The sequence below is a fragment of the Pinus tabuliformis genome, chromosome 2_2 (genome assembly GCF_031772625.1).
Source record: "Pinus tabuliformis cultivar Carrire ecotype Pingquan chromosome 2_2, CPIR1, whole genome shotgun sequence".
Taxonomy (NCBI): Eukaryota; Viridiplantae; Streptophyta; class Pinopsida; order Pinales; family Pinaceae; genus Pinus; species Pinus tabuliformis.
Window position 1 is genome coordinate 666,731,109 of NC_142300.1, and position 14,041 is coordinate 666,745,149.

A 14,041-nucleotide genomic window follows, 5' to 3' on the forward strand; every position below is an offset into this window, starting at 1 on the left:
GAAGGTTTGTGTGTTTTGTTTCCATTGATTCTATGTCCTTAAGGTCACACAGGACACTGAATCTAACCATAGTAGCCTCTCATCGCATGTTTACCCTGGTTGGCTAGTTACGTGGGTAGATCTGGGAGGAGGGTGTTATAAATGAATTATACTCTTCGATATTTAGATCCTACAAACACTATATTTGATATTTCTTTCAATAATATTATAGGAGAAATTCCTTCAAGCATAGGAAGTATGAATCACTTACAGTTGTTGAATTTATCTTGGAATCAATTGGAAGGGAGAATACATGCATCTCTTAGTGAGATATCTACTTTGGATCAATTGTACTTGGAAAAAAATAATTTAAGTGGACCAATCCATGAAGACCTCCCTAAATTACATTGGTTGGTTGTACTCGATGTTTCCTCAAACAAGCTCTATGGGAAAATACCTACAAGAACATAGTTTCCTACTTTCAATGCAATTTCATTTCAAAATAATAAATGTTCATGGGGTTGTCCCTTAGATACATGCAAAGAAAGTAAAATACAATCTAGACAAGGTGATAGTGATATCACCAACAATAATGTAAAAGTGGGATGGCTATATCATGTGGATACAAAAATTTCATTGATAGCATTGGGTATGGGAATAGGAATTGTATTTAGGGGAGTGGTTGAATTATTTATGTTATGGGAGAAAGCTAAACATTGGGTGATTCCCCCATACATGCCACAACATTATTTTAGGGTATATTAATTTATTGTATAGTTTCTTCTATAATTAAACATTGTGTTATATCCTTAATCATACCATGACTCTATTTTCTAGGTATATTGAATTTTTTTTGGAATTAAAATTACTAAAGCTAAATATTTTTATTTATTTTAATTATAATATTATATATATGGATGGTAAATTCAAAAAATAAAAAATTCTTTCAATAATATTAATATAATAATAAATAAAATGTATAATAATAATAATAATAATAATAATAGATATCAACATATTCAAAATTAATATTTAATTATATATTACAAATCAAAATTTATAGTACATTTCCCCGATTGGGGTGCAAGACAGATCATCATCCCTCTCGGGACTCTAGCCATCGGTGAGATTATGGGTGATAATGTGAAAGGGAGGCTCAACCCAGGGTCTTTCATGCGAGAGCAGGACGGTGGGGTGACAGATCGCATGGGTGAGTTTAATGCTAGAGAGATCTGGCGCAGGGTTCATAATCTCCAGGTGGTGAGGGCTCGTAGCCCCATTCATGCATTCGTTTGGTGTTGGATCCTGGTTTTAGGTGGTAAGCAGATGTTCTTGGTTCTATTTCCTTTGGTGGTAAGCTTGGTTGGGAGGTTCTTCTCTCAAGACATCACTAGCCTTGGGTCCATGGCGAGCATAGTTAGGCATGTTCTTATTCTTTTCTCCCCTCCTCGTCCACGACTTACTCTATTTTTGAATGTCTCTTGCAAGTTTGTTGACCCCTCCTACAAATTTCTTATTAAACGAACTAGAATGGATTTCTCAGCAAGTGAGCAAGTTTATGTGGTTACTTTTAATGTTGAGTATGTTGTTTCTATGCTAGTGTCTGTCTTATATGGTATTCTATTGCTTTGAATGGGAATGTATGGAAAAAAATTGGGTCAGTTGTCTTTTGTTGAAGGATTGTCTATCTAATGGTAATGGTTTCCTTCGTGATTTGTTGAACTAGAACAAGAAAGTCTCTTGTAATTCTTTGTCTCTAGTTTTTTATGGTTATGGTGTGTTTCTCCATGGTAGTTGGCTCAAGGAGTTGGCCTGTGGCACCTCCCTTCTGACGCGATAGATTATCTCTGGATTCTATATGTTAATTGAAGCATTTGAGCATGGTGTGCTAGTCATTTGACATGAATGGAATTGGTGGTTATCCTTCTTGACATTTTGTGTTTACATATGGCTCAGGCCTAATGTAGTTCTCTTCATACTCTTTTCTTATGAATTTGTATTAGATTATTTTAATTTGGGTTTTCATTCAACCAACACACAATCGATCTGTTAACAGACATTGGCTCGATTGGTTTGGGATGAAGGGTACACTTTGTTGGATTGGTGGTTTTTATATATGGATTGACCTTCTCGGGGTGTTGGCTTGTTAGGGACCAGGGGCTGGGGTCGCAGTCAAAATGATGGGAATATAGGTGGACAGGGTTCCTCCTCTACGCAACCATCGAGGAGAATTGGAAGAAAGTCTGATGTGAAGTTTACTAATGTCACGACCCAAGTAGATAACATAGGTACTCTAGCCTAGGTAAAATAATTGATTCCGCCATGGGAGGCGGAACTCATCTAACGTGTTGAGAATGAAGTGCGGATTGAGGATTGACATCTCTTGGTTTGAGATCCTCGCAATACCTGAGGTCAGATCACACAATATAGGTAGGATTATGGCTAGTGTGTATCTTTTCGAGCTTCAACTCTGCATCTTCCAACACTAACAGTATGAAATGGTACTTAAGTTGTATATGTTTAGTCTTGGAATGAAATTTTGAGTTCTTTGCAAGATGATTGACACTTTTGCTATCACTGTATAACCTACCCAACTCCTGCTTCTTACCCAATTCATCTAGAAACCTTTGTAACCAAATCATTTATTTACTAGCCTCTATAGGAGCAACATACCCTACTTCTGTCATTGAGAGTGCAATAGCACTCTGCAATTTTGAAATGCAACTGAAAATTGTTCCACCTAAAGTGAACAAATATCCCTGTAGAGAAATGTTTGAACCACCAAAATTGATATTCAGTACCTCTCAAATACCTGAGAATCCACTTCACTGCCATCCAATGTTCTTTTCTTGGATTGTTCATGTACCTTCTTACAACTCCACTGCATATGCAATATCAGGCCTTGTGCAGACCATTGCATACATTAAGCTTCCAATTGTTGATGCATATGGAAATTTAGACATATAATCCATCTCTTCCAAAGTCTTGGGACACATCTCCTTACTTAGTTTGAAATGGCTAGCCAAAGGTGTAGTAACTGGTTTTGTGTTCTCATATTAAATCTTTCCAACACCTTTTGTATGTACTCACTCGAAGAAAATGTTAATTTGTGATTTTTCATGTATCTAGTTATTCTCACACCAAGGATTTGTTTTGCAGCACCCAAATCCTTCACTGAAAATGAATTTTCCATTTTTTCTTTGAACACATTTATTTCCTGCATGTTAGACCCTACAACAAGCATGTCATCTACATAAGATAACAATATAAAATAACTGCCATCATTTTTCATTTTTATGTAAACACAATGATCATAGTGACATCTAGTATAACCTTGTTCAAACATAAACCTGTCAAATTTTAGATACCACTACCTTGGGGGCTATTTTGAGCCATACAAGCTCTTCTTCAGCCTGCACACTAGTTTCTCCTTCCATTTGACTTCATATCCTTGTGGTTCCTACATATAGATCTCTTAATCCAAATCCCCTTTGAGAAAGGTCGTCTTTACACCTAACTACTCAAGATGTAAATATTCAGTTGCTACTAGACTTAAAATAGTTTTGATTGAAGTCATTTTAATAAAAAGAGAAAATATTTCATCAAAGTCTATACCTTCTTTTTTTTGTGAAACCCCCTTCACCACAAGTCTAGCTTTATACCTTTTTCTGCATCCATCTTCTTCCTTCAACCAGTAAACCCATTGATTCAGCAATGTTGTTTTAACTTCAGGTAACTTGACTATGTCCTGATTCTAGTTATGTACCAAGAATTCCATCTCTTCTTTCATGGCTAGCTCCCACTTCTTCCTGGTTTTTACCTGCACTGCTTCTTCATAACATTCTCGTTCACCACAATAAGTCAACAATGCATAATATAATGAAGGAGAGTATCGTTCAGGGGGTCTACTTACCCTGGTAGATCTTCTAACATCGCTTTCAAGTATCTGAGGTGCCTATTGCTGTTGTGGTTGTTGTTGTTATGGTTGTTGATCATTATGATTTTCAGGCACCTTTACTTTTTTTGTGATCTCGTCAAGCACCGTGTACGCTCTGTTTTCTTTTTCCTGATTCTTTTCTTGCATCTAATCCTTATACAAAACCTTTTCATTGAATATGACATCTCTACTCCTAATCATTTTGTGATTTTCATAATCATATAAGCGATAACCAAAATCATTAACACCATATCCAATAAAGATACATTTCTTTGATTTTGCCTCAAGCTTTGTTCTATTTTCCTTATTAATGTGGACAAGGGATTCACTACCAAAAGTCTTTAAAAATGATTTTTTTACCTTTTTACCTGTCCATGCTTCCTCTGGAATACCACCATCCAAGGAACTTGAAGGCCCTCTATTTATTAGATAAACAATAATATATACAACATCTAACCAAAATTGTAAAGGTAATCCTACATGTAATCTCATGCACCTTGCACACTCCATGGTTGTCCAATTCATCCCTTTTGACACACCATTTTCTTGTGGTGTTCCTGGAACTGTCTTCTCTTTGTGAATTCCATGCTTTGAATAATACTTATCAACTCTTTGCTGCAATATTCACCTCCATTGTCTGATTTGAGACACTTCAACTTTTTTCCTATCTCATTCTCAACCAAAGCTTTCCATTTCTTGAAAGTATCAAATACATCATATTTATTTCGAATACAATAAATCCAAGTTTTTCTGGTTGCATCATCAATAAAAGTAACATAGTAACGAGAGCCATCGAGAGATGATACCTGAGCAGTTCCCCATACATCTGTATGCACAAGCTCTAATTTTTCATTCTTCTTTTCTTTCTTAACTCTTAGAAATCAGACTCTCTTCTATTTTCCATAAACATAATTCTCACAAAATTCCAAATCAACATGCCTCAAACTTGGAAAAAAAATTCTTGAGTGAAGAATCTGCATCCCCTTCTCACTCATGTGCCTGAACCTATGATGCCACAATGTTGTATATTCTCATGTAGAGGTTAAAGAATTAAAAGAATTAGAAATACCATTGCATAAGTACAATGTACCAACCTTTTCTCCTTTTTCTATTACTAGGGCTCCTTTAGTGACCTTCCAGGTTTTATCTGTGAAAGTAGTTACATAGCCTTCACCTCCCAAATGCTCTATTGAAATTAGATTTTTCTTCAAATATGGAACATGCCTTACCTCCTTCAACAAGCATTGGTTTCCATTCTACTATTTTATGAAAAATGATTTTACAGGGTTTATCATCACCCAAAAGAACTTGTCCAAGATATCCTTGAACATAATCATGAAAATGTTTCCTATCAAGCGTGGCATGGAATGAGGCCCGTAAATGTACCATATGGGTATCAATAATATTTTCTAATGAAAGAATCAATGCATCTTGCAACACATCACCTATCACATTCGCTTCATGATTGTTTTCTTGTTGCACGTCTCCTTGATTTACTGCGATATCCTGAGCTCTTTCCTCTTTCCATTTTTCTTCCCCTAGTCTTTGCAGTCAAAGCATTACCTGACGTCTTAGCAGATATTTTCCTTCGCATATCCTCACTAAGGATTGGACTGAAAACATCATCAAACTTTAAAGTACTAGATCCAGAGATAGAGTTACTAATGATGATAACTAAACCATTCCAAATTTCTGGCAACGAGCACAAAAATAACATAGCCCTAACTTCATCATCAAAATTTACCCCTACATAACTTAATTGATTGGTAACCATAGTAAATTCATTTCAATGATCATCAACAGATCTACCTTTTGACAACTTCATATTAAATAAGCACTTCATAAGAAATATCTTATTTGAGGCCGAGGGTTTTTCATATAGTTTGGCTGATGCCAACATTAAACCCTTTGTGATCATTTCCTTTGAAATATTAAAGGCTACCGACACTGCTAGGCACAACCATATTGTTCCAAGTATCTCTCTATCAAGAATATCCCATTCTGTGTCTCTCATATTCGTTGACTTCTTTTTCTTTCCACTCAATGGTAGGTACATATATTTTTGATATAGATAACCTTCCATCTGCAACTTCCATAACTAGTAGTTTTGGATATTAAATTTTTTGACCCTAAGCCTACCATATTCCACCATTGCTCCCACTTGAACCAAAAACACTTCTCTCCTGTGATTTTATCAGCTAGGTAGACCTTCGACTCTGATACCAATTGCTATAAAATTATATATTATAGAAAAATGGAACACATAAAATATTGCAAAAAATATAAACACATAAAACACACAAACAAGAAAGACATAGATATATGCGGTTCACCAAATTTGGGCGATGTCCACAAAGAAACAACCAACCCTTCATTTATATTATCCAACAAAATGTAGAGATGCAACCTATAGCAAATCCGTTGTAGTTTCCTCTTCGCTATCACACAATCTCCTCTCTCTTTCTCGCTCAGAATACACATCTACATAGCCACAATACAATTCCCTCATATATAGCAAGGGGTTACCTTCTAGGGAAAAAAACCCTAAATTAAACATAACTTCCACTGTTATATCATCCGCTTAATGAATGAATCAAATTGACTACAAAATTACAATATTTTACAAGGCAATTTTACATCTATTATTAGCTTCGGTTGCACTGCCCCTGAACCCTCGGGGGGGGGGGGGGGGGGCTCATAAAAATCATCATCATATATGCTTGGTGGCAAAGAATCAGGCGGTGTTCCCACCCCATTACGAACTGGGGTCTAATGCGGCGATACCTCTGAATAAAGAAGATGATCAGGCTCCACACCCAATAGTAACTCATTTTACTTTTCTTCATGTATTCAAAACACACACACACACACACACAGATATATATATATATATATATATATATATATATATATATATAAAAAAAAACGAAAAAGAAAAAAATCAAAATCAAAGTTTTGATTTAGGATTTTGATTAATTCTAAATAGTGGATTAAGCAACACTAATTAAGTTGTAATGTTGAATTAAAATTAGATGGATTTTGGTGGGTCCTTTTTCACCAAAGTTAGAAATTGTTAAACTTTGACTCATAATTGGGCATGATGAAGAGAAGAGGAGGGGCTTAGTGGATCGTGCAAACTCGACGACACTACATGCCCAACAGTTAACCCACCATGTGCCTCTATAAGAATTGTCAAAGATATGTGCTGACCATAGATCAATGGTGGAGGAGATTTACCGGGGGAATTCGTCAGATTTCCTTTATACAGGAGTATGCCCCTATATTTCATCGCCAAGTGAGTGTGAACATTCTACTCATGTGTTTTTTCATTGCCCCCATCACCACCCTATCACCGTAACTTCTTTTCCACCTCATCGACCACGTCACCCTGTCACCACATTCCATCTTATCGTCACGTCACAAATTTGTATACCCCATTATGAATTTATTTATGTTTTCCCAAAATTTTCTTGTTTTTTCCCATAAATCACGTTACCCTTGGCCATTTCATTTTATCATTGTTCTTATGGTCTTCTTTCGTAGATTGGGATTGTACAACTTAGAGCTCTAGTCAACATCAGTAAAAAATAACCAGGTATTTTCACGTCATCTCCTTCATCCCAACTGTCGGAATTTCCAAGGAAACTATTCTAACAGGGTCCTCTTCTCATATTACCTTAATGGACATTGAAAGGGATGCCTTTGAGCCAATTTTCTCTCTAGATTTCATAGAATTCCACCAGCATATCCTACTCAATCAAGTAGAGTCTCTTGTGTATGTTGCAGCTATCAAGTCTGGTATTTTAGCTACAATGATCCATCATACATATTTCTTTCTAGAATTTGTTTGTTGGCTAGCCTCCACCCTATATCCACAAAAATTATTTGTTATGAACAAATTGAGGGAGAATATCTTTTGAGTGTATTCCATTTTAATACAGCAGGCCTTGTGTTTCCTTCTTCGAACTCCTACACCTCTTTCTCAAAATAAAATTTGTTGTCTACCTTCCAAAACCTATATGGACCAAATTATTGTCAATTAACCTTCTTTTTAATGCCCACTTGGAAGCATTTACCTTTGGAACCCACCCATTTCTCTTTGGATACTTTTTCTGAGGAGGTCTGACCCATTCTTCAAATTATTACTAAGATTTTGGGAAGAGAAGACACAACTGTCATTAACAAACTTGTCTTGGTAATGTTTGATTTGATGAAAAATCTTGAGACTCTTTTTGACATACCTACTTTATGGGAAAATATGGTCAACTCTCAATTAACAGATCTTTCCCTCACTAGATGTTTTAGATTTCCCTCTTTGGTTACTTATCTCTTTTTATATACTCATGTTGAAAGATTTATGCACCTGGGATTAAGTATTATGGATGCTCATAAGAACAAATAGTCAATGTTGTTTTAAACATATGTTATAAGAAGTAATGCTAACTATGAGGGGCTTATGTATTTCACCACTTCTTTTCTATCAGTTGCCTACTCAATCATAAAGAGTTCTCTTTCACCTTGTATACTACCAAAGGCTTAGTCTCTTCTTCAATTGAGTAAAGATGTTAAAGTAGGTGATTGGTTCTTATTTGAAGATTATGCAGAGATTAGATTATATGGAGAAGAAGTTACCCCCTACAGACTCCAAACATTTGTGCCCATGAGATTGTTTTCTTTAGAATTTATCAGGCATATTTTAAATGTTGATCAAGTATATTTTGTTTTAGCAAAGAAAGGGCATTTATTTAAATTTCCAAGAAGAGTTGGGATTTTTATTATAAATAATAGGAAAGCCAAAGGATAAGTGTAGAAAATCCTTGAAAGTATGAAGTTACATCAAGTTGAGAAATGGTCATATGACCCTCACCGTATTATTTCAAACATAAGAGTGGAGAATGCCTATGCTCCTTATCTACATGAGCCTTGACCATATGTCAAGAAACTAAAAAATGGAGGAAAAATCAATGTATCAAGAGGGATGGAGGTTGAGACTCCTTATCCAAGTGAGAAGAATTTGAAACTATGCAGTGAGGATATTATTGATTTGGAAGAGGAAGCAGATAAAGATTCCAAGAGGGTTAAATTGACTAAGGGGGGCAATTTTTCAGCAGCAATGGGTTTTCAATTTTAGCTGGGGGAAGTCATTTGTACACCTTCTTCCCTTGTTCCAGAAGAAGCTGCTCAGAGTTCTACTCCAATCATAAAAAAAATTATATTCTCAAATAGAAGAAAGGAACAAAAATTAAAGGAAAGCATGGAGTGCTAATTGGAAGCTCAATCCATCTCTGACTATCAGACTAGATTATTTTCTGCCATTGACCTTGAGAGAAATCAACTAAAATTATCTTTCTCTCACCCCTCTGCTTTGACTGTCTTTTTTTCATCCGATTTCAAGACTGTTAACCTGACAATAGATGCTAGAGATATCCCACATTTTGATCAAATCAATTTGCATAGCCAAATTGGAGAAATAATATATAGTGTTGTAAATAAAACTTCCCTGGATGCTAACAAAGTTGAAGCCTTGTTAGAAAAACATTTATAAAAATGATGTATTTATGTTTTATTTTCATTTAAGAATGTAATGTTTGAAAGAAAAAATAATCTCAAATTAGTTTAGGTGGTTAGCAATTTTCAGTAGTTGACAGTTTCATAATTGTCCCTTTTAAAATTTTGTATAAAAACAATTTGGAAGAAGATGTGAGGGTTCCAAGTTCTATACTTCATAAGCCAAAGTTACTTATATTTTCGGTATTCTTGGTGATTTGAATAAAGACTTCGAAGTGATTTCAGACACTACTGAGTATGATATGTATTTCCTATTATCTTTTCATCTTTATGTTTTACTTCTATAGAAGAGAGTAATGAAGTTGTTGGCCTTTAGCTTTACAGTTTTTCAAAATTTGATTTATGTGAGTTAAGTTAGAAGAACCTTAATTATACGCTTCTCTTTTCTATATTCCATTCCATGTTAATTCCATATTTCTTATAAAGTTAAAGACAACATATTCTACACTAAGTAGCCTATTGTTAAAATCTTTTCATCATCTTTTATGACTACACTACCGTTAAAATCATATTCAACATCAGAAGGCCATTTTGAAAGATTGTTTTTCCCGTAGAAGACTAGGTCTGTCTATATAGTTAATATTTCTAGGGTTTTAAAAAATGGGACAAAAAATTGATTTCCTCATAGTTCTTAATAATTGTCTTGGGCACTAAGCTCTCCTGAGCCAGAGGTTGTCTTCCAAGGTACAACATTTTTTGGCGTCATTGTTGGGGAACAGAGAACAAAGTTATTTTTCCTTGTAATCTTTTCTTTGTTTAGTGAGAAAAGAAAGTGTCTAGGCTGAGTGTCTCAGCAAGAAAGCAGTCCTGGCTTCCAAAAGGCCTCACACGATGCCTGATGTACCTCATAACAAAACTATCTTGTCCTTTCTGGTCCAGAGAAATTAATTTCTCGAAGAGTTTGGAATGAAAAATCCCCAGTAACTCTTAACCCTACCTTATCAGCACTCGTTACCAGTTCTGTTTCTAAATTTCCAAGGACCTATCATTTAGAAGAAGTTGTAAATAATCTTGAGTTTTCTCAAGAAATATTATTTTATCCTCAGAACATTTTTCCAGAACCCACATTGGAAGGACAATCTTTTGAGCATATGTCCTTTTCTTTTCTAGAGATTGAAGAAATAAAAAAAATTGACTTATTAGTTTTACATTAGACAGTCTCTATTGTTAGTCATCCAGTTCCTATTTTAGTTATCCCATCTCAACCATTTGTATTTCAGGAAAGAAATTATTTTGTTCCCCTCCCAAATCAAAATATGGCAATTCTAGTTTTTCTTTTAAACATATATGCACCATTAAATCTTCCTCAACCAATGAATGCTATGACTCAAGATTATCTCAAGTTGTTACCTCGATTCATAGGGGAAGATGAAGTAATAGTAGAAAAGCATGTTGCCTCTTTTTGTGCCTTTCCTGAGAATTTAAATGTTGAATATCTAGATGTAGTAATGAGATTATTTGTACAATCATTGGATGGAAAAGCAAGAAAGTGGTTCAAAACACTTCCTTCTAATTCTATAAATACTTGGGAAGAATTAGAGAATGCCTTTACACAAATATGGGATGAAAAGAAACATCACAGTTATTTTATAACTGAATTTAATGCAATTAAAAGAAAATGAGAGGAAGATGCAACTGAATTCATCAAAATATTTAAAAAATTGTATAATATTTTGCCAACAAAAATAAGACCACCGCCCGTAGGAGAAAAAGTGGTGTTTACAGGAGCATTTGAATCTGACTTTGGTTTCACTTTGAGGGAGAGGATATCTCCTACTTTAGACTAGATCTAGATTGAGGCACTAGAGATTGAAGGAAATTTGTCTACTACAGGAAAGATTAAATCGAAATATCAAATTGATGATAATAACAAATGGAAAGAAGAAGTGAAGGCTGCAATTCATCCTAAATATTCTCATGAACAAAAGCTTGATGAAATGACTAAAGTCGTTAGGAATCTATCCAATAAGCTTGTGAAGCTGGAATTAGAAAATAAAAACCCTCTGAGGCAGATTCAACAAGGACCAAACATAAATTTTAATCCTCAGTTCATGAGACAACCACTGCAAATTATGAAAAGAGATAAAAAAGACCAAGATCAAATAAAACCACCTCTATATATTGAAGATGAATACAAGGAAGTTGTGGAGGAAACCCTTAAAGAACATGAAAATCAAATTTGTACTCTTTATGAGATGAATGGAGTAGTCATAAATGAGGATTCAAATTTGGAATCTTAGGTCTCTCTGGGTGATGAAGAAGTTGAAAAATATTGTAAGAAGTTTACAAACCTTATGCAAGAAAAATTGCATAGAGAATATGATCTTAGGATAGGGAAGATATCAATAATTCAAGATGGTGCAGACGAGAAAACCAATTAGACAGTTCAACAACAACATCCAAAGCGAGTTGATAAAGGAAAACAACCAATGAATACAATGCCAATAGTCTCATTTCAACAAGGAGAAAGTTCCAACACTAAGCAGGACACAAGAGTTTTGCAAAAATTTGTTTAGCAACCTATTTTCATTTCCCAAAATGTGTCAAATTATAAGTTAAATGAAAAGGAACAATTGAAAAAAGTGAAAGAGGGTCATTCTTTTAATTTATTAAATGAATTAGAAAAAGTTAAAGTTCCAATTCCTTTGGCTAAGTTAGTGAAAGCTCCTAATTACAAAAAGCAAGTCTCTAATTTTATAAATCTGTCACAAAGATAATCACTCAACTGATGCATTCAATTTACAAGAGGAAAGGTCGGTGGTGATTTTTGGCCCTCATGTAGATGAACATAATTCTTCTACACCTCGTTTTTACATTTCTCTTCTTGTGCATACTTTCATTCTTCATAATTGTATGTTGGACTTAGGGGCTTCAAATAATTTAATGCCACTTTTAGTTATGAAGTGACTAAATTTTCAAATTACAAAACCTTATACAGACCATTATTATTTTGATTAAAAAAGGTCAAATGTGTGGGACCGATTAAAGATTTGGTGGTTTCATTGGCTCAAATTCCATACAGGAGTATTGTGATGGATGTGGTTGTTGCAGATATTCTAGCTCGATTTGGAATGTTTCTCTCTAGATCTTGGACAACCAAGATGGGAGGAGTGCTGAAATTAGATTTTACATATGCTATCATTCCAGTTTTTGGTGGAGAAGAAAGGAGGATATATCAAGATACCAGGTTTGTGAAGATCATCACCAAGGAGGATTCAAGTAATTATCCTATTTACAGTGAGGAAAATGATGAATTTTCCTGTTTCATGTTGCAATAATCTCAAGAAATTGTTGAAGACACAGAAGTAGAGCTCCCTTCACCAATTCAAATCAAGAAGCTACTAGTCAGTGGAGTCTGGAAGTTGTATTTTGATGGTGCATATTCAAAAGAAAGGAATGGATTTGGAATTCTTCTCCTTTCTCCAAAAGGTCATATTATTCCCTTCTCTTATAAGTTAGAATTTGACTCCACTAATAATATTACTGAATATGAGACCTTAGTTCTTGGTTTACAAGCTGCAAAAAAATTAGGAATACAATGTATTTCTATTTTGGGGGATTTTATTTAGTGATTAAGAAAATCAAGAATCAATGGTAAGCCAAACATCCAAGGCTTAAAGCATACAAGAATGAAGTGTGGGATTTAGTGGATAATCCCTATTCTACTTTTAATATATAGTTCCTACCTAGGGAAGGCAATAAACAAGCTGATTATGGAAGTTGTAGCTAGTACTTTAAAGCCTCCATTGAATCCCAGGCTCAGGTATGAAGTGGAAATTCGGAATAGACCTTCCATTCCAGACAACATGAAGTATTGGAATGTTTTTGAAGATGAAGAACATATTAAAATATTTCTGGAAATGGTAGGTGAATTTTCAAATTTGGAGATTGACTAAGAAGCTGAAATTAAAGAAGTTCAAGAAGAAGAACCAAGTAGTAAATTACCTTTCAAATATTTTGTAGGAAATCACAAGATAGTGCATCTTAAGAACATTGTGATCTCTAAAGGTTTGGTAACCTTGGAAATATTGTTTAATGCAAATGATGTTGTTGCTAATGCAAAGAAAACAAATTTGGAATATGATCAATGAAGACTACAATCTTGGAACAGAACAACAACCAAAGTTGGTGAGATTGGCAAGGGATATTCCAAAAGAATTCAAATAGAGGTATGTAAATATTTTCAAGAAATATGTTGATGTGTTTTCTTGGTCTTATGAAGACCTAAAGAATTATGATACCAACATTATTTAGCGTAAAATGCCTTTAAAACCAGGGATTAAGCCATATAAACAGAAATTGAGGCAGATTAATCCTTTGTTGTTGCCATTAATTGAGAAAGAAGTTATTGCAAGCTAAAATAATTGTTCCTCTTAGCTATTATGATTTGGTGGCTAATTCAATACCTGTGAGGAAGAAGAATGGGGAAATTTGGTTATGTATTGACTTTCAAAATTTGAACAGAGCATCATTGAAGGATAATTATCCTCTCACTAAAATGGATAAAATTTCGCAAAAAGTAATAGGATCTTCTAGATTATAAATGATATATGGATT